Here is a 22,929-nt window from a genome sequence, read left to right as displayed (position 1 = left end):
GAGGAGGCAGCACCCAGCCATTATGTTTTTAGACAAAGCCCATGTCTTGCCTATTTTCTTATTTGACTAACAAGTGATGGCAATAAACCTCAATTAACTAAAAGATGGTTAAGTGGGAAACTAGGGTGAGGGGTACACAGAGCTCTCTAGACTATATTTGCAACTTTTCTATAAATCTAAACTATTCTAAAAACATTAAAAAACAAAAGACTATTAAGCATTTCTAGTTCTTTAGGATTCTGTATAGGGTTCAAGCTATCATTCAACCCATAGTGATTGCTCTAATAGGCAAGTTTGAATGTGACTCTTGTTTAAAACTCTCCATCGGTATTACCTCACAATGCAAAACTGCACAGAAAAAGCACTGGAAGAAAATAACCAAGAATGACAATAACTGTTACCTTTGGAGGGTGAGTGGAGGTAAGATGGAGGTTTTGTCCTACTTGAATTTTTGGTTGTCTGCTAAATTTTCTACCATTACTTTTAAGGAAAAAGAGATTTGCAAAAAGGTTTCATTGTTGCCCTGCCATCTACAACATAAAGCTGCTTGGCTTAATATACCAGGACCTTCATACTGAGCTTGCTTCTCTAATTTCATCCTTCACCACTCCCCATCCTCCTTTAAACGGCAGTATTTCTGAATAATTCTAAAAGCCAACAGTTGTCCTAGAATGCTCTGTGGTTTCACAACTCTGAGTCTTTGTTATTCTAGTCCTACAGCATCCGATGCCTTACCTCCTCCCTAGTCTAATATTTGGATGTTTCCTTTAACACCTAGCTGTAATGTCACCTTTCTTGGGAAACCTTCTTTGACACCCCCCGCCCAAAGCCTCCTTATATAAATCACACCCTCCTTTCACTGCCATATGCAGCTGTCTATCATTGTATTTATCACAGTGATTGGTACTGATGTGTTCACATGTTAGCCCAACTACAAAATCATTGAGGGCTGCATAGTGTCTAATATATCACTGGGCCCCCAGGGACTAGTACAGTGCCTGGCATGTGGAACTCACCATAATAAATCTTTGTTGAGTGGATTTAGTGAGTGGACACATGAGCAGATGTTTGGCTACCCCCAGAAGGGACCACTATCTACTTATAAAAGAATAATTCTTGACCAAGAGCCAAAGCAGAGAGCCAGAGCCAAGCTGGGAAGCCAGGTGAGGTGGGTAGGACCATGACAACGGCACAGGGATAATGACCAGGAACCTCATCTGAGTCAGAAACAATGTGAGTGACTCTGAGAAGCAAGGGCTGCCCCTTCTGAGGTTCCAGGGTGACAGTTTGAAAGTTGCCTTGCTGTGAGATGCCAAAAAGAGATTCTAACCCGACTTGTCTGTGACTCATATGTATCTCATATTATTAGGAACAAAATACCCATCAGAGATCATCAAATCCAGTGGTTTGTAAAGTGTATTTCACAGAAATCTGGGAATCTGTAGAGCTGTTTCGCAAACAGGCATGTGGGGAAGTTCCATTTGTAACTGGAGCACATTAACTGGGCAGCTCCATTTGTAACTGGCGTATGGGCTGGCATCCACAGGGAATTCTTGAAGAAATGGTTCTGCTGAAAAAAACAAAGGTAGGGATGGGGAGAAGGAGAAATAAATGAATAAATAAATAAATAAACAAATAAATGGAGAGAGGGAGGGAGGGAGGGGTGAAGGAGGGAGAAGAAGGGATTGAGAAGGAAGGGAAAGAAAGAGAGAAGAGAGATGGAAGGACGTAGGGAACAAAACAAAGGAAGACGAAAGGAAAGAGAAAAAGAAGAAACTAGAAAGAAAAGAAATAAGGGAAGGAAGGGAGGAAAGAAAGGAGGGAGGGAGGATAGGAGGGATGGAGGGAAAGGAGGAGGAAAGGGGTGATGAAAGGAAGAAGGTTAAAGAAGAGAAACAAAAAAAAAGAAGAAGAAGAAGAAAAACTACTAATAAAATCCAAATCTGTCCTGAGAAAACAGACTCAGGAGAGCGGTGAGGTTTCTGAGTTTACAAAGGAAGGAGATGCCACTGTCATGATGACAACCCTCATCCTCTCATTCCCAATCAATCCACCACATTTAAAGACAGAAGTTCCATTAGCTACATCTTCCTCCCCTCCATCCCACAATGCAACAGGGTGCCCTAACAAATGTGCCAAGCCCAGCACACCCAATGAAGCCAAAAGCAAAGGTGGTATCATGGAAATTAAAAACTTCAAATAGGAGATCAGTTGCTCTGGCCATCTTATGAGCCATGAATCCTGCAAAAAGATGTTGCCAAATAGAGAATCTTCATGACTTGCTCACATGAATAGAGGGAAATGATTCATAATTAGGGCAGCAACTGTTTGCATGTAAATAAGAGCTGGTGTGTCTGGAAATCCCTTGTCCTCCTAAATGGTTCAAACATTCCCCTTGTAAGGCACCCATAACCCTGAATCACTGAGAAAAATCTCTCCTCCAAGACTGTACAAAAGCGAACTTGAGTAAGACTTGGGGTGGGGCGGTCAGTGGATTCTAAGGTCTGGGGAGTTGCCATCTTTGTTCATTCAACATTCATTTTCTGAGAGCCTCCTATACTCCAAGTACTGTCCTAGGAGATGATACATAACCATGAAAATGTGGCTCCTGTTTTCAAAAGCTCAAAATCTAATAGGTAGATCATCCTGATTATAATAATGAGTGATAAAGGGCTATCAGGATGTAGGACAGGGAGGGTGGGAAGAAAGTGCTAACACCTCTCCCAGCAAAGGAGAGTCAGAGAAGAGCTTTGAGTCCAGGGTTCTCAAGCTTGAATCTCAAATGAATTCCCTGGGATCTTGTAGAGGCAGAATCTGATTCAGGAGTCCTGGGGTGGGCCTCAGATTTTGCAAGTCCAACAGGCTCCCTGATGATGCTGAAGCCGCTGGTTCACAGCCCAGACATGAAGAAGCAAAGTCAGAGAACAGAGCCACTCAACACATGGTCCACCGGCAGCATCACTTTGAGTATGCATAAATGCAAATTGTCAGGCTTTACTCCACACCCACTAAATCAGAATCTCTGAGGGTGGAGCCTAGAAATCAGAGTTTTACTTAATTCTCCAGGTGACTCACACATGCTGACATTTGAGAAGCAGCATGGTTGGGGATCTATTTGAACTGAGTCCCAAAGAAAGAGGTAACATCGAACCTCATACAACAGCATCTATCAGAGACTCCATTGTCTGCCTCCTATTTCAGCACCAACAAATATTTTTTATTCACTTGACCAGACACAGAAAGTCAACACATTTCCAAGGCAAAACTGGACCTAATTTCCCAGGAGCTGAGACAGTCCTGAAAACTCCTAGAGGGAAAAAGGATACATCATAAATGCGAGGATATGTATATGGCTTGTGTGCCAGCATTACCTCATTCTGTTCCTATGACAGACATCAGTAATCAATCCCTGTTCTCTTTCCTACTTAGCCCAGACACTATCACAGAAACCATCTCAAACCATCCCTGGCCAACTGAGAACATTAGTCAAAATAAATGTTTTACCAGGCACAGGAGAAAAAGGACGAACATCATCCCCACCACCCCCATAGTATGTATTTCTCAATAAGAAGAATCATTATTCCAGGGTAGTCAGATGAGGTGACCAACAGTCTATTCAGAAACTGGTGTTTGCATATTTCACCCAAGGAGAGGAAGTGCACATTTACTGAGCCCGTACTATGTGCCATGCACATTCCTAAGGACTTTACATATAGGATAGTTCATCTAGTCCTCATCGTACAGTAGCCATATGGGGTAAATGTTGTTATCCACACTCTATAGTGGAGCTTTAGAGCCCTTAAGTGACTTGCCTGCTCTCAAACAGCTGGTGCAGAGCTTGAATTCAAGCCCAGGTCTCTCTGGCTTAAAATATGGGTCCTTTTACAGTAGATTCTAATAAACAGAGGCATCACAGATAGTATATTGATGAAAAAACAAGACCACAGACTAGCAAGGCCTTCAGGATGGTGGGGTGGGCCTGGGGTGGTTAAAAGAGCCAGTGGGTTCTCTTAAAGGGCCCTTGTTGGCCCAGAATCTCTAAGTTTCAGATGGTGTGTGTCCCAAATTTCAGCTTCTGGTTGATCCCAAAAGGACCCGGTAGTGACCCTGGAATGTTTACCCCAGGAGCACAAAATCCTTAAGTACCAAAATGTTGGTTTTGTCAGACAAAACTCAAAGGAATGTACTGCTGTTTTAATTACTAATTCTGCAATCTGGTTTAGTTCCCTTTATGGGGAGTATAATTAAATAAATACATTAATCCTATTGTTGATATTATTGTGTATTACAATAATTCCATTATTATCAGTATTACTATTATAACAGTGTCACAGGTTGGGTTCTCCAGAAGCAGATCTCAGATGGAATTTAGGGTGCATGATGATTATTGGGGATCAACACCTGTGAATGGGAGGAAACAAAACTGTGCAGAGGGAGAAGTTGAACTGTGGTCATGCTGGAGAGGCCTGGGACACCCAGCAAGGAGCTCTGGAACAATGTTATCCATCCGGTTTCCCCTTTGGCCAACATGGTCCAGCCTTTACATGCCTGCCTCATCCAGTCACCGGAAGAATGGGATGGTGTAGCTCTCCACAGCTGCGATGGACCAGAAAGGGCTGACAGCTCTAGGCTCCCTGCTGACCACACTCCCTGTGCCTGGACAGCAAGTGCTTCTTTGAAGGAGAACCCACAGGGTGCATCTCTGTTTACCAAAATGAACGTTAACTACTGATATTTGAATGGAGCTTTACAATGTATGACATTTTCATATCTGTTAGCACGTTTGTTCCTTGCAATACAGATCTGATCATGGTCTGCCGTAGTAGATTTTATTGTTGTTCAAAATATGTGCTGTTCTTCCCTGTGGAAGAATTACTTGCTCCCCTGACAGCAGGGTCAGTCATGTGGCTTGCACTGACCAATGAGCTATGAGTGAAAGTGATATGTACCACTCCTGATTAGAAGCCTTAAGCGTCGTTACATGTGTGTCATCTTCTCTCTCTTCTTTTTCCCTTTGCTAAGAGTCCAGGATGTCTCACACAGGGGCTGCTCCCTCAGAATGGGTTCCTGAGTAAAGGCATACAGAGCAAAAGCTGTGCCTCTACAACAACGAACATGAATATGAATGAGGTAGAGACCTGTGTTGTTTCAAGCTGCTAAAATGTTTGGGGCTGTTTGTTACCACAGCATAACTTAGCCTAGTCTGACTGAAACACCTCCCATCACTTACAAGACATAAAGCCCCAGGTCTACAGCAAGGCTTAACATAATCCAGCCTCTGCCCATTACTCCAGTCTCTCATCATCATGCCTCATCTCCTTGCTTTGCTTCAACCACATCAAACCCATTTCTCTTCTTGAAAATCTTTTTCCCCCTTCTCTAAGATTGAGCTCAAATGTTCTCTACTCTATGCAATTTTCCCTCACCCCTTCTCCCTGGGAAGAAACAACTCGAGTCTTTCCCATTGGCCTGGGTAGAACCTATTTTGTTAATCCCTTCCCAGTGCCTAGCACATGGTCAGGCACTCAGCAGGTGCCCAATAAGTATTTGTTGGAATAAATCATAGTTAACGTATACTGAGGTATTTGTGTGTGCCAGGCACTGCATTAAGTGCTCAATATAGATTATCTAATTTAATTTATGTTAAATTAAATTAAAGTAGGTATTACTCCTGTTTCCCAGTTTACAAATGGGAAAACTGAGGCTCAGAGAGGTTAAGAAACTTAGTTGGCACTTGGCAATGACAAAACCAGGTACTCTGGTTTTACCACCTACTTCTAATCCACTGTGCTACCCTGTTGCAATTCACCTGTGTCCAGATTCTAACTAAGTTTCTTACATATAGTGGACACTTGCTGAGTGGTAGCAATGATGTATCAGGTCAACATATTTGGAGAGATCTGTCCCTACTGCAGCGATAGAGGGAGTACAGTGACCATGAAAATGTATAAATAGACCAACTAAAACTTGGTCTGCTTGGTATTCTCACCATGCACTAGCAATTCTAAACAATGTCAGTGATGAAATAATCTTCCCTGCCAAGGCTGATCCTTCGATCCTTTCCATCTCCCACCCCCCTTGATGCAACACCAAATGGCTGCTAAATGAATGAATGAACTAGTTAATAGAATCCATGATAATGAGAATCATAAAGATGCAGCAGTTGACAGAGAACAAGCCAATTACTTCCATGACTTTCAATTAAAGCAAAGCCCATAGCCTTGTTTGACACATTGCCTCCCTTGGGAAATGTGGGCAAAATTGAGGGGAAACCATCCAACCCAGCTGGATGGGCCTGGCATTTGGGAGAGAATAAAAACCACCCATTTTGCAAATCCAAAGGGCTTGCCATCACCCAGCCACATCAGGTGAGGGGACAGAGAAATATCTCCCCTTGGTGACCCTGCCTACGCCTATGACCAGAGCTGCAAAGATGCAGGAAGGAATCTGGAATCTAAAGTTTTACAGACACTATTGGGCAATGACTCAAGTTTCCACAGCCCACTGCTCACCAAACTGTTACTCCTTCAGGATAAGAGAAATAAAATTCACAAATACTCCTTATGATTAACTTCTGTTTCTTGGCCCTTGGGTGATAATTTTATGGATATTTTATCATAACAGAGGATGGGGATTTCAACATTCCCACACTTTCACATCAATGCAGAATCCCCTTATGTTTGACGAAACCAATATCCAGAAAAATAAAGGACTTGCCTAAGATCCTACTTAGCTCTATAGTCTCAGTCTAAGACTGCTCACTGGTTTGTCTACTTGCCTGTCTTTTTTACTAGACTGTATGTTTCTGGAATGTGAAATGCTACCTCATTCCTCATTGCTTCCGGTGCTGTGAAAGTAGCTCTTAGTCTGTTGAGTGAGTAAAGGATGATTTGCCTCTTTCTGTCATGGCTAGCCTGGTGACTCTTTCTTAGTACATCTTCCCCAAGTGATGGACTTGGTCACACACAATATCCTCCCCATGAGGACCTAGAGATGTGGGTCAGGGGACAGATCCCAAAATGTTTGGTTTCAATCAGAAATGCTTCTCACAAGCTGCCCACTTTCTCCCCAAAGTTTGCTCCAATGACCTTCAGTTGGTCATATCAGTGAGAAGGTCTCCATTAGGAGTTAACTGCTTTCAAGACTTTTTCCGAACACCTATTGTTTCCTCTCTTCATGAGGACGGCACATGTCAGGACTTGCCAAATAGTCATGAGGAAGAGGCAGTGACATTAGAGCAGTGGTTCTCAACTTCAGGAAGAGTTTGCCCTCAGCACCCAGGGACCTCTGGCAATGTGTGCACATATTTTTGGTTGTCACAACTAGAGGAAGAGGATGCCGCTCAACCTAGAAGGTAGAGCTAGGAATGCTTAAACCTCCTAAGGTGCACACAACAGCCTCTACAGTAAAGAGTTATCCAGCCCTAAATGTCAAGAGGATAAGAAGCTCTGCATTGGTAGCATTGGAGGTTGGAAGCATTAGGTATGGGAAGTCACACATTCCATGTTAGGAAGAATAATGATGATGAGAATGATAACTAGCAACAGCAGTAAATACCTACTAGATGGCAGACACTCTTCTAAGTGCTTTACACTTTAATGGTCAGTCCTCATCCAATGGCCCTTTGAGGCCGGGAAGATTACTGTCCCCATTTTCCTAATGAGGAAACCTGTGGGGAGCCGGCACGGCCATGGCATACTCAGCCCTAGGGCGCCTTGTGTGCCATGCCAGCTCAGCCTAGTTCAGTGACCCTGAGTGGGGGTGGTGAAAGGCTTAGAAAAGACAGACATGAGAATGAAAGCTGGGTCTTGGTGGGACGCTGCTTCCCTGATGAGGAGACAGCGCCAGCGCCCACAAGCCGTGTCTTGATTTTATAGCAGATGCCATGAGGCAAAGTAGGGGCGTGATCAAGATGTTTACAACATTCTCGTTGGTTTCAACCCTACTCAACTACATGCACCTGAACTATATCACACAGGCACATGGGGCCACGTGTTCGGACCACAGGTTCAAGCTTACAGCTATAGCTGTTGGCTAATTGTGCTGGGAGGGCTCTGCCCTCCAGCTGGGAATTGCACGTGGCAATGAGAGGACTCTGCCCTCTCATTAGTCCAAGGCTTGAGCCTGTCCAAACACTGTAGCCGGCGCCCCATAGAAACCAAGGCACCCAAGTTCACCCAGCTAGTGACTTCCAGGGATGCTATTCCCACCTCAACAGTTTGGCTCCACATCTGTATTCTTAGGCACTTTATTGAATTGAAATCAGGAAGGTTTCCTGTCCTGCTTTTGGATTCATTTCTTTAGGAAAGAGACTGGCATCCTGTGCTTGAGGCTGAGTTTCAAATGCAACAAAGCAGTTTGCACATGTGTAGGACTGGGTGGAAGGGAGATGTCAGGACTGAAAATGAAACAGTGACCAATGCTTTTGCAGTTGAGGGGAATAAATGGCAGATCTGTGAGTACGGGACTGGTTTCTATTTCCACCATAGTGGTTAATGAGGGAGGTTGGTATAGTGGAAAGAACATTATTTCAGGAAGGAAGAAGCCAGATTCAGGCCACAGTTATGCCACAGATAAGTTGTGGAACTCTGGGAAAATTATGTAAGCTCTCAAGCCTGAGTTTTCTTCTTGGTATTTTCCATTTTAGCTCTTCATAGAGTAGGTGTTGACAAACTGTAGTTTATAGGACAAATATGGCGGTCACTTGTTTTTGTCAATAAAGTTTTATTGGGATACAGCCACATGCAACTATTACATACTGTCTATGGCTGCTTTTGTGCTCCCGTAGCAGAGTTGAGTGGTCCACAAATCCTAACATACTTACCATCTAGCTCTTCACAGAGGAAGTTGGTTGAGCCCTTGTTTAGAGATATCATTTTGTAGATTTTCTTTCCAAATCTGTGAAGTAGGAAAATAAAACTCATACCTGTGCTGCATACTACACTGAAATATCATGATGCACTAATGCAATGACATGTGTGTAAGTACTTTGAAAAAGTACTAAGAAATATATGCATTGTGGTATTAGTAGTAAATGATGGGGATGTAATGTGGCACAGTCAGAAAGAAAGTAAGGAAGGAAGACAGCATGGGATTTACAAGCAAGCACACCTGCATATGAATCTAAATCTACCCAATTATTACTGTTGTGATCTGGAGTAGTTATTAAATCCCTTGAGTCTGAGTTTTCTTAACTAAGGATAACATTATTAAACCAGGAAAGGGGAATAATGCATAATGGGGATAATTATACATAATTTCTAAAGTTGCTGGGAGTATTAAATAAAATGTGCTCAACAGCTTTTTCGTTTGTTCATTGAATATGTCAAATGGATGCCCCACTGAGTGCCTGTAGCTATGGCAGTCATCAGGTGTCCAGCTATGCGCAGACAGATAAATAGCAACTGATGGCCGCCATCTTGGCACTTGTGGTCTAGTGGAATAGACAACCTTGAGCAAGAAATTTCAGCACACGAAAATTCTTTGAACACGGTAAGGGCCATTCAAATTAAGTGGTGGAATTACTATGAATGCTACCAATGGCTGAGAAATTTTCAAAGGTACAAGAAATGACCTGGGTTCCCAGTTGTGAGAAGACTTTGAGGAGTGGTGGTGGGAAGGGGATTCACAGAGTGAAAGAGCTTAACTCAGGGAAGGGAGAAGAAAAGAAGGCACACAAGCAGACCACTGGATAGATCTGAGCACTGCATAGGCCAAGGGGTAAGAGACGGCAAAGGGAGGGAAGGACTATGTGAAAAAGACAGGCCTGGGGGTCACATTTCTCCTATTGAACTCTATGAGCTCACACACATCATACACATGCACCAAGGATGCCTCCTTTTCTTACAGACAGGAGCCCCTCTGGGCCCCTCCAAAGAAACCCATGCAACTGCAAATGTACAATACAGCACGCATGTACACTGTGGGAGAGGGTGTATGCATTTATATTAAACCGGTTCCCTCTTTTTCCTGAGAAACCTACTACACCATATTCACCAGCATCCCTTGTAATTGGATATAGCCATACAATAGTTCTGGCCAAAGGAACCTAGGTAGAAATTATATTGGCCCTCATAGGCTATCCTAGGAAAAGCCTCCCATCTATTCCCTGTCTTACTCTCTCCTAGTCTGCTAGTCAGATGCAGGGGACCCAGTGGAGGACTATCAGGCTCTAAGAGAATGGTGGAGCCAGAAGATAGAAGGATCTTGAGTCCCTGAATGATTGCATGGAGCAGAGCTCACTGGGATATGAACAAGAAATAAACATTGATTACATTAATGGACTGAGAGTCTGGGGTTGTTTTTATTCTTTAGTGTCCTATTTAATACATAAGATATCTTACTTCCTTCCTCTTTACACATTTACTGCCACCAAAATGGAAGCTTCATGAAGACAAGAACTTATTCTTATTCACTTTTATCTTTCTAGAACAGTCTGACATAAAGAAGATACTCAGTAAACATTTGTAGACAAAATATATTAGCAAGTGAGGGCTAGATAAATAGCAACTGATGACCTAGAATCATTGAAAAGAAGATATAAAAGCATACATACAAACTACTCTTCTGTAAACAGCAAAGTTCTATACAGATATTAATGTTTACCATTACCACAGATGTGGGTTTGTGCACACATAGGCACAGAGAGTGCATATAGGTATGGCCACACCAAGTTCTTACAGCATCATGGTGCACACATGGGTACAGACCCAGCACGGCTGAATTCTTCCAGTATCATGGGGACAAAAAGGCTCATGTCCTAGACAGAAGAAGGGGCTTTCAAACCCCATGTCCATGTGGGACCCACATCCATTTCCCAGGGAGACATAGCTGGGCACAGAGACATAGCCCAAGCTTAGGCTTTGAATGCAGATAATCTGGGAATGAATACCAATGTTAACTCACACTAACATCTTTGTAGCTGCTCAGAACTGTGATAAGAGTGTTATCTATGTCCCATCTTACATAATTCTCTTATTTACCCTACGTGGCAGGTATCATGATTATCTTCATTTTGCAAGTCAGCAAATTCAGGTTTAGAGAGCTGAAGGAATGTGCTTAAGGTCACCTGGCCAGCAGCTGCCTAAGCTGCTTGACCCTGGGCACATGCCTCCACCCTTCCACCACTTGGTGTCTTCATCGAGAGTAACTACACACACCTGGTAAGTTATTGGGAGGATGAAATTCAATCAGACAACGCAGTTGGGATTCCTTGCAGATCACCTGGCACTTAGAGGAGCTCAGTAAGATGCCACCTCCCCTTCCCTTCCTGTCCTTTGCCCAGGAGACCCATGTTGTCCTAGTCAAGGTTCTGAGCTCCAAAACTTGCAGCAAAGAGAGGCTGTGTCCCCAAATGACTCTACCACCAGGGCCAGCCAGTGTGCACCAAACCTTAATAATATTGAAACTCTGTCTGGGTGCTTAATTATCTTAATGATGCAGAATTCAAAATAGCACAGTCTTGGTGCAGCCCAGGTAAGGTCCTGTTCTCAGGCACGGGCCTATTAAGGCAGAGACAATTGTCCATTAGAATATTTTAACAACTGCAATACTTAGAAAAGGCCGACAGGTCATGGTGGAAACTGGGCTCTCCCAGGACGATCCCTTCCTTTCTGTCTGAACTTCTCAGGACTCTTCCGCCTCCAAAGTGCTTCATCTCTACTCCAGTCTCCCATGTTTTGGGGGCTGTGACTCTTGCCTTAGAGAGAAAGTTGGGTCTTTCGGAACAAAATTCCTAAGCTCACCCTGCAGCCGGGTGTCCTGGGAAATTGCTCACATTTATAGCTTAAGAGTTCATGTCTTGGAAAAGGGCAAAAGAAACTCTGCAAGGTTGTCCTATAAACTCTGCTCTTCCTTCCCCTCTCTCCCTCCCTCCTCTTCCCTCTTCTTCCATTCCTTCCTTCCTAACTGTTTTCTCTTTAACTTTCTTCCTTTATTCTCTGTCCTTCATTTTCTTCCCTCTTTTCCTTGTTTCTCTCTCTCCCTTCCTCAATGTCTTTCCCTCAGTCTCTCTCTCCCTCCTTCAGCTCCCCCATCTCTCTCTCTCTCTCTCTCTCTCTCTCTCTCTCTCTCTCTCTCTCTCTCTCATTAATTAACTACCTACCCTTGGCTTGGCCTTATACAACACATTGGGAACAGGCAGCTCCATTATACATTGTCTCTATCCTGTAGGAACTCACACTCAGGTAGGGAGGGGACACAAAAAGGAAAACAGACAACAGCAGCAGTGAGGTGAGCAATATGATGGTGGGAATTGGGGGGCGGGGGGCTTTGGGAGCACGGAGGAGAGCCACAGGAAAGGCTTTCCCTTCAAGGTAGCCTCTACATCACTGGCGACACTGCTGTGCAAACTCAAGATGTCACCATCCAGGCACATGGGGCTGCCAAGGCTTTGCCCACCTCTGTAGATCTCTGACTTACCAACTTGTGCAACACGATGCTTAAGGGCTTGCCACCAGTGAGAATGTCATGGAATTGGACCCTTTCTCACATCCTGTCAATATCAAGTAGGGCTGGCTATTGCTGAAATAGCCATAGTCATTGTCAAGGGAGAAAACAAAAAGGTCTGCTATCCACCTGTCTGCTCTCCATCCCAGGTAATGGTCAATAGTCAGATAATGTCAGGTCTTAACCAGCTGATGTCTAATATTACCTCAGAGCTGATCAATGCTCAGTGTTCATGAGAACAGATTAATGAGCAATAAACCCATAAATATTTCTTGAGCAACTATTATGACCTTGCACCAGACCAGATGGTTTTGCAATAGTAAGCATCTCATATTGAGGAAGTCTTGTATACATGGGATTAAGTCTCATATTTGGTGTCAAACAAATTCGGGTTCCTAATTCTGAGGTTTTGGGAGAGAAACCTCAACTCTCTGAGACTCAATGTCGCATTTTTACACTGTGGATAACAACAGCTACGTTGCAAGGCTGTTGATCATAATGGAGACTAGCACAGTGTCTCCTCCCGCATAAAATAAGAACCTGGTAGATGTCACTTACAATTTCTAAGTATCATGACTATAGTTCATTATTATGGTTCTGTGAGATGGCTAGATCATCCACCCCGCATTTCAGGAAAGAAGAGGAGACTCAAAGAAATGAAGTCACCCGCCCAAAGACCAGCTGCTAATACAGCTGAAAGCCAGAATTTGAGACACAATCCTGCCACCCAGGATCTCCCAGCCCAGCAGGGAAGTTACTATCAGGAAACCAATGCTGAATCCATATGTCAAGTCAGACCAGATTGTGGAGGACAACAATGGGTTCACAGTTTTATGAACTTGTGCGCAGCTGATGGAGCCCAAGGTGTGTGTAGCTGTCCCTCTTATCCCAGCATCGCCTGGAAAGTTACCAGGTAAGTTGCAAATAGTGACAGACTCCAAATGTGTCATGCTCTAGCAAGTCCAACCTCTCTTGGGCTTGAGGAACTGGCGCTATCTCCCTCCCCTCCTCACTCTGGTTAATAACTTTGGTCACATGGCAACCCCTCTCCAAAGCCTTCCTTCCCTCTCAGCTTGAGAAAGCTCCAATTTGGTGATTGTTCATTATCCCCCATTTAGACAATTTTCAACACACAGTGGAACCTTTAAACAGTGTGAACAATGTTGTCAGTCTTGCTGCATGCTGCCTCTGCTGGGCATTAAGCGGTAAATTGACTGCACAGTGAGAGGAGAATTAGGAACACAGTTTCCATTAATAGTAATAGGGGAAGCCAAGTGGGTTCTGATGTTGGGTCATGGGAAGGGATTAGAGACACCTTTACACCAAGGGCTGGACTAAGTCTGGGTCAAGATTTGGTGCCCTCCCATGAGGACTTTCCTCACCAACTGCAAGGCATGATGGGTTGAGTGAAGAAGGGAACCGGCACACATTGAGTACCTGCTGTATGCAAAGCACTTTAATCATGTTATTGTGTTTCATCTTTGGAATAACACCAAGAGTCACAGATAGTATTTACATTTTGTGGGCAAAATATTTAGGTGAAAACCCAAAGTCACACAGCTCATGAGCCAGGATTTGAAAGGTGATCTTTCTAGCTCCAAAAGTCCCATTGTTAATCACTGCTTTAGCATTAGAAGGGCTTTAACTCCTGGATTTTCCTAGTCCCTCTTTTGTCCAGACTGGGCTGTTTCCCTTGGACTCAGTAAGAGTTAGGAGTTCACCATCTCCTGTTATAAGACAAAATGAGACCTTTGCCCATTCTCACTAGGTTCTCAGTATCTGCCAGCTGTGCTCACCATTCACCTCCTTCCTTTGTTCTTACAAGGATATAATCCACCACCCGTATGCATGTCATTCAAAAAGTACGCCTTCCTGTGTTACTCAGAACAGCCACTTCTCTGCTTCATGAATAGCTATCAGAGAAATAGCAAATGAGCCATTAATCCCCCATCCTGCATCCATACAGGCATCATTAATCAATTTCCCATTGAGTAGCCACTATCAACAGATCAGACTAGGCTCTCTCCATCTATGGTCCAAGCCATTCACAGCTTCTAAGTAAATGAGTGGATTCATCAAGCTTATCCTTTTCAGATAACAAAATCTTTTCTTTCCTGCCTCATTTCCCAAGAAAGCAGAAAACCAAACTGACTGTACTCTGATGTATGCCTTTACTATCACATCTTTTTTTATTTTCCCATCCCACACACTCTTCCAAAGACTTGGATCCAGACAGATATTCTAGTTCTCAAACCCCAGTTCTATCCCATTTGTTTGAGTTCTGTGAACGTAGTCAAGTTGGCTTCTTCATCCTTAAAACACATATGATGCTATCATCCCTGCAGCACTGTTTGAAAAGTAAATGAGAAAACATACACAGGGCACCAAACACAATTCCTGCACACTGGACCGTCATTAATGTCAAACACACTTCTCCCTTTTATCCCCCAACCACCAATCATTATATGTGCCTAGTTGCTCCTTATAGAAAACTGGGGCTGACTAACACTAGGAGCAAATCTATAAACCCAGGTGGTATATTTCTTTCCAACTTCTTCTTAAGAAAATGCCCGAACATCTCAGGGGCATCTCTTTCCTTCTCCACCACCACATCTTGGCTGGTTTCCTAAGTTACAGAGAATTTTCTGTTCCATTCCCTCCAGCATTTATTAAAAAAAAACAAAACAAAAAAACCCCACACAGGACTCTCAAGTCAACCTGAAGATAACCACTTGCCAGAGGCAGAAAAAATGCTGGTGGCTTGGCAAGAAATGGCTATGCCTCGAGGGACAGGAGAGGAGGACCTTTGGCTGAACAACAAAATTCTGACTTGGCTGTCCAGCGCCTACAGCTATTGCGCACACACAGAGGCTGCACCTCCTCCCCTCAAACCATTGCCAGTCCCAGGGAATTTCTTCCTTTTTCAACAACAACAAAAGCATTGAGCCCATACAACCACTGACCACCCTCCATGGGCCTCTTCAATGAGCTGAGAAACATGATATTGACACCTGCCATGGACAGAGAGCTTCCAACGGGCTGGGTACTGAGGTCTTTTATGTGGACTGTTTCACTCAGTCCTCAGAGGATCCCATGAAATAGAACTTTCATTACCATCATTTTACCAAAGAGGACACTGAGGGTGGGAGAGAAGGGTATGCCTGTTATATAGACTTGGTGTGTGTGTGTGTGTGTGTGTGTGTGTGTGTGTGTGCGCGCGCATGCTGTTTAATTTATTGATCTACTATAAAAGTCACAATGTTCACTCTAAAAAGTTTAAACAGAAATGGACAAAATGAAACACTGAAGTCTCCTTCCTGCCCTCTCCGCTAAAATTAACACCAACACCAGTTGGTGTAGACACTTGAAGACATTGTCTATATCAAAGAAAGGCATATGAAATATAATTCTTCATATATTAGACCTTTCTTCTATGACAGTTTTGCATTAATATATTTAATGTTTATATTTGGTTTAAAAAAGTAACAATGGTTATCACATGAAATGCACAGAATGCTGATACGGATTCTTTCTGCCCATCACACTGCTGTCCAGGCCTGAACTTGGTCAGGCAGCTGCAGCCTAGTGGCAGAAAGACCATGGGGATGGCGGCAATTTGATGTGAACGGAATTCCCTTGCTAGCTGAGTAAATTGAAAAAAATCCCTTAATCACTTTGACTCTTAGTTTCCCTATCTATAAAATGGGTTATTAACGCCTATTTTAAAGAATTACATGTGCTTATAGCAAAGTGACTGTCATATAGAGATTAAAAGTACAAATTAAAAGTGTCAACTTTTCCCTCCCTAAAAGCCTTATTTGATCATCCCTGCCTGTATTCCTTCTCTCTTCAATAAAGCAGCCTTCCCACAGCTTGGGACAACCTTGATGTTTCTCTTTCCTTCTTTGCCAACCTTCTAGGGCAATTTCTCTCTCTCAGCATTTTCCTCACTCATAAGAATTTGCAAAATGTCAGGCTGCGCTGTCTCAATGTGCTTTCATGCCTTGTTTCACCACCTCCTTAGCAGAGCTGGTTTGACATTAATATTTATGTGTAAAAAAAACTATGTTCTCCAGTTCCCAGTGTTCTCCACCCCACATATGAGCCTCTGGGGCACTGTGATGGGGCCTCCATGCAGCCTGGTGATGCACCAGGGCCACCAACTTCATCCTGAGTCCTGGGGAGGAACAGATGTTTGACATGCAATCCCCTGGAGCAGGTCCTTGCCAAAGACTCCAAAGCTGTAGAATGGAATTTAGCAGCTTTCACAGCATAACTATAGATAGCCCCCTGCAAGTTCCCTCAGTGCTGGGAGTGTAACTCTGTGCCCAAACTTGCTTGACCAAAGTTAAGATTAAAATAAATAAATATATATATATATATAAAACTATAAAAGCCTAAGTGACCAAACGACCGAACAACTGGTCAACCAGTTGCTATGATGAGCACTTGAGCACTGACCACCATGGGGCAGATGCTTAACGCAGAAGCTGCCCCCTGGTGGTCAGTGCGCTCCCACAGCAGGAGCACCACTCAGCCACTGGCACACGGCTGGTGAGTGCCACTGTAGCTGCGCAAGTCTCTCCTGATTGGGACTGACTGGATGCAAGCCTGTGGCAGGCACAGCAGGGCCGGGATGAACGGGAGAGGCAGGCAGGAGCCACAGGCGGTGTTGGGCTGCTGGTTTCAACCTGATCCCCGCAGGCCACGCCGAGGGACCCCACTGGTGCACAAATTCGTGCACTGGGCCTCTATTAGATGTATGTGTGTGTGTGTGTGTGTGTGTGTGTGTGTATATGTATATAATTATAAATATGCACCCTTCCTTCCTTAAATTCATTCTCAGTGCTGACTGCAGACATACCTACACTCTCTGCCCCTCCTATGGTCAACTATAATCATGCCATTTTTAAGGCCATGTTGGCTGTAGTCATTCCACTCTCATCTGACTGCTAAGACTACACTGTCTTCATCCCTTTATGACTCTCTGCCATGTACGTATCCTCCCTGGAGTCCATTCCCCTTTTTCCAAGGTCATTCATCATCCTCCTTCCAAAAACTGCACCTCCTACTGAGTGCTGCTGCCGTCAGTGAACGTGCACTGTAGCTCAAATCTCATGCAATCCTGAACAACAACAAAACATCAGCCCCCTTTCAATGTTCAGTACTTGTTAGAACTAGTTAGCCTAAAACTCAGTAACAGCACGTTTGCCTGAGCTAAGCTTAAAATCCACACTACAGTCCTCAAAGGCTCTGATCAGAGTGAAAACTGCTTTGGGTATAGCCCAGTTCAGCCCCAAACCCCACTGGTCTCTCTCCCCAAAGGAAACAGCAAATACAGAGATTGCTGTCCATGCCTTATAGGAGGCTATGAAAAGAGGCAGCTTAATGATCATTAATATAATTATTAATTGATGGTCATTAATATTCATTCATAATTATTACTTGGTAATTATATAATGTAATTATTAATAAAAAACATGCATGTTACATCAATAAGTGGAAATAGGGTATAAACAATCTATTAAAACGGCTCCCAGACTGGGTCAAAAATTTTAAATCTAGCCCTTATTTGTATGTTATAATGAAATTGCATGATAAATTATTAAAAAGAGCCCCTGTATTTAAAGTAAAAAAACTTGGGTTTTAAAATCAAAGATGTCATTTGAGGCTGTGTGACCTTGGCAATGGCACCTCACCTCTGTAAGCTTCCGGTTTCACAGCTGCAAATCCAGGACCTGGCTCTCTCCAGGGGAGGCTCAGTGTGGTAAGGAAGGGGAGGGGGAGATGCTATAAACTTCCAGATACTCAGGCTTTGTTCCTAAAGTAAGGACTACAACCCAGTGGGCTCTGATGGTACAGCTGGTGTAGGCTAGTCTCTAAGCTCAGAAACTTGATCTTCTAGACCAGCGGTTCTCAACCTGTGGGTCGTGACCCCTTTGGGGGTTGAATGACCCTTTCACAGGGGTCGCCTAAGATCATCGGAAAACACATATATAATTACATATTGTTTTTGTGATTAATCACTATGCTTTAATTATGTTCAATTTGTAACAATGAAATTGGGGGTCACCACAACATGAGGAACTGCATTAAAGGGTCGCGGCATTAGGAAGGTTGAGAACCACTGTTCTAGACCCTGGCGTTATCTCTAACCAGCTGTCTGGCCCTGGGCAAGTCACTGAAGTTCTCTCAGTTGCAATGTCCTTATCAGTAAAATGATAATAACATGTGGTATTTGCCTCACAAAGTCACTGTGGGGACTAGACAAGATATTGTAAGTAAACAATGTGAGAAATAATAAAGATGTTATAACTACAGACACAACTGAGATTAAAAAAATGACAAAAGAATATTATTTAAAAGTTTGCTATATATCAAAAATCTAGATAAAATGGTCAATTTTTCAAGCAAAATTTAAATTTCCCAACTGGCCCAAGAAAAAGTAGAAAGTCACAGCAGACCAAAAGCCATTTAAAAATTGAAATAGTTTCTATTGTACTTCTCTTTCAATATTTCTGTAAGTTGAACATTTGTCAAATTTCAAAATAAAAAGTCTAGGTACAAAAAACAAAAAAACACTCATACAAAGGCACTACCCCAAGACTGTTTCATAGCCAAATTCTAACAAGCCTTCAGGAAACAGATAATTCTCATTTTAGAGTGTTCTAGAACATGGAAGAAAGATGGGCAGTTACCCTTGTCACTTTATGACGCCAGTAAAATCTTGGTTCCACGACTGGACAAAGACCATAAGAATGAATCTTAACTCAGTATTTCCTACTGAACAAAGACCACACAATAAAACCAATCTCTATTATGAATAAAGATGCAAAACAAAAACAAAATTGCCCCAGACAGTGTAGTTCAGTAGGTTGGAGCATCGTCCCATACACCAAAAGGTTGCCGGTTCGATTCTCAGTCAATAAAAAAAAATAACACACACACACACACACACACACACACACACACACACACACCCCTAACTGATCCAAGGCACTTAAATTCCCAGCGCCTGATTAGTATGATGTCATTATTTATAGATAATGATGGTAACATGTCCTGGTACATGGTATTATTATTATTATAAAATTACTAATAATTGTTTCCATCCCTCTAGCATTTTCAGCTTCTTCAAAACACTTAACAAAGGAAACCACTGAAATATAAAACTAAAACTGCCTACATTCATGGGACACACACACACACACACACACACACACACACACACACATACACCTGGGTTACTAATTAAGTTGAAAGTGATGAAATATTACTCAGCCATAAAAAAGAAGGAAATCTTACCCTTTGCAACAACATGGATGGATCTAGAAGGTATTATGCTAAGTAAAGTAAGTCAGACAGAAAGGCAAACACCATGCAACTTCACTTTTATGTGGAATCTAAAGAACAAAATGAACAAAACAGAAACAGACTCAAGAGATGCAGAGGACAAACTGAGGGTTGCCAGATGGGAGGGGGGTTGGGGAACTGGGCAAAAAGGGGAAGGAATTAAGAAGTACAAATTGGTAATTACAAAATAGTCATAAAGATGTAAAGGGCAGCACTGAATATAGTCAACAATATTATAATAGCAATGGATGGTGCCAGGTGGGTACTAGACTTATTGGGGGGACACTTCATAAATTATATAAATGTCTAATCACTATGCTGTATACCTAAAACTAATATAAAATCATATTGACTGTCAACTTTAATTGATAAATAAACAAACAAATAAATAAATAAGTAAATAAATGGAAAGGGAGACTCACTGGAATCGGAGGAACAATGAAGAGATGTATGTGTGAGTGAACATCTACATTTTCCCCATTTTTCACAATAAAGAATTAAAAGATTCCACTGCAGGTTTATTGTTAATGAATGAATGAATAAAAAATAATGGAGTGTCCTAGTTAAAAACATAAAGGTGACCAGCAGAACAACTTTTAGAAGTGACTATAGAAATCATAGTAATAGCAAGAAGGGAGGGGAAAAACTGAGGCTAACGTTTATCTAGATCAGTGATGCCCACCCTTGGTTGCTCATTGGAATACCTGGGGAAGAGTTTCAAATCCTGATGCCTAAGCCACATCTGCCAGGGGTGGGAGCCGGACCTCAGAATTCGGTACAGTTCTAGTACGTGATTCCAGTGTGTGGCCAACGCTGGGAAGCACCACTGCACAGCGAAAGATACGCGAGGAAAGGCAATTGCAAGAATGTGTGAAACACAAGAACATCACTGAAAAATGAAGACAACTAATAAACATGCCCGTGATATCTGTAAGTGGAAATAGGATAAAACAATCTATTACCAGAAAAAGACTCTCAGGCTGGGTCAAGATATCCAAATGGAGCCCTCGTTTGCATGTCAGAATAAGTTGCATGGTGAGTTATTTAAAAGAGCACCTGCATTCAAGGTCAGAAAACCTGAGGTCTAAAATAAAAGATTTTGGTTGAAGCTGTGTGACCTTGGGAATGGCACCCCCCTCTTCAAGCTTCCGGTTTCTCAGCTGCAAATTGAGGACCTGGCTCTCTCCAAGGAGGCTCATGTGTGGAAAGGAAGAGGGGAAAGTGCTGTCAAGTTCAGAATACTCAGGCCTTGCTCATCAAAGTGTGGTCCACCGACCAGCAGCTTAGGCATCTTTTAGGAGCTTGTAAAAAAAAATGCAGAATCTCTGGACTCATCCCAGACCCACTGAATCAGAATCTGCATTATTTTACAAATATGTTTTTATTGATTTCAGAGAGAGGAAGGGAGAGGGAGAGAGGTATAGAAACATCAATGATGGCAGAGAATCACTGATCAGCTGCCTCCTGCGCATCCCCTACTGGGGATTGAGCCCAAAACCTGGGCATGTGCCCTGACTGGGAATTGAACCCTGACCTCCTGGGTCACAGGTGGACGCTCAACCACTGAGTCACACCAGCTGGGCAGAATTTGCATTTTAACAAGATCCCCAAGGTGAGCTCTGTGCACCTCGATGTTTGAGAGCACCACTCTAGATGGTTATGTGATCTTCCCAAGAGTAAGGAAGAAAAGAATAATTGCCTATTCTGCTGTCTCATGCCTCTGTGTGCAGTCCCTCTAATGAAATGCTCTCCTCGCTTCCTTGTCTGGATCACTCCCCCTTGATCTCTGCTTAGATAAGCTCTAGGAAATATTCCTGGAAACCCCTACACATCTCCCTCCCTGCTGGGTTACCTGCCCTTCCTGTGCTTCCCTCTGTGGCAACCTTCCCCTGCTCTATTGTGTAACTGGATGTAGGTTTCACCTCCCATCCCTAGACTGTGAGCTTCTCAAGGGCATTTCGGTAAGCACCTGTGGTGTGCAAAAGGTTCTTACATAAACAAAACTTAGCGCAGAGACGGTCTGTATTAGTTTCCTATTGCCGCTGTAACAAATCACCACAAACCTGGTGGCTTAAAACAACAGAAGTGTATTTCCTCATAGTCCTGAAGACCACAGGTCTGAAATCAAGGGGCTGCTTTCCCTCTGAGGGCTCTAGGGGAGATCTGTTCCGGCCTCTTCCAGCTTCTGTGGCTCCAGGATCTCAGCCCCGAGCTCACATTGCCTCCTCTGTGTGTCCCTCACAAGGACACTTGTCACTGAGTTAGGCTCATGCAGATACTCCAGGTGATCCCCTTATCTTAAGAACCTTAACTTTATTACATCTGCAAAGACCCCTTTTTCCAAATAAGGTTACGTTCACAGATTCTGGGGACTAGGACTTGGCTATATTTTCTTGAGGGCCAATATTCAGCACACTACACCATGTCATCGTAGTATCAGAAGTCTACTGTGTTAATGCCTACCCACTGAAGCTGAGAGTCTTTAAAAAGAAATAAACAACAACAAAAAACTTCCCAGTATCACACAACTAAAATAGCATTGGGACAAATATATATACATGTGTGTCTCCTGGGCGTTCGTCCCTAATACATACAAGAGCCCTAACCTACACTAAGTGCAATGTACTTATTACACGTACACTATGAGCCAGTGATTGTGTCAGGTACCATACGTCTACGAAATCTCCTTTGTCCAGCAACACTGAAGGGTAGACATTATCATCACCATTTTCAGACAAGGAACTGAGATTCATTTCAGATAAGAAATGTGCCCAAAATCTCACAGATGGGGGCAAGGATCAGAGCCAGGGTTGGACCACAGAGCTTTCTGGCTCCACTCACATACTCAGCAAATATTTACCGAGTGTTTGCCATGTGCCAGGAATGACTTGGTTCCAATGCACACTTCCCAAGACTCTTTTTCAGGCACAGGCTCAGAGAGGTTGGCTTCGTGCTCTGAACCCAGTGCTCTGCCCACTGCCTGGCTCTCAGACAATGTCTCTGCTCCACCTTCTTCACTTTCCCATATGAAATTTCAGCTCCTTCCTGAGACCTTCAGTGATGTCATTCTGCCACACCATGAACAACGATGCTCTGACAAGGTTTCTTGGAGCCAATGCCCATTATAGC

The 22,929-nt window shown here is 43.2% G+C and overlaps 1 protein-coding gene and 1 pseudogene across 1 annotated transcript in view; both read right to left on the bottom strand.

Annotated features, from left to right (window-relative positions):
• The window catches only part of SHISA9 (shisa family member 9), a 285,914-nt gene that overhangs the window by 80,912 nt on the left and 182,073 nt on the right, over positions 1-22,929 (bottom strand). The window lies entirely within an intron of this gene.
• LOC132232486 (EF-hand calcium-binding domain-containing protein 14-like) overlaps positions 1-22,929 on the bottom strand; it is a 177,789-nt pseudogene that overhangs the window by 42,465 nt on the left and 112,395 nt on the right.

This window comes from Myotis daubentonii, chromosome 4, assembly GCF_963259705.1.
Source record: "Myotis daubentonii chromosome 4, mMyoDau2.1, whole genome shotgun sequence".
In the NCBI taxonomy this organism is placed as follows: domain Eukaryota; kingdom Metazoa; phylum Chordata; class Mammalia; order Chiroptera; family Vespertilionidae; genus Myotis; species Myotis daubentonii.
This window is presented reverse-complemented; position numbering and strand designations above follow the sequence as displayed.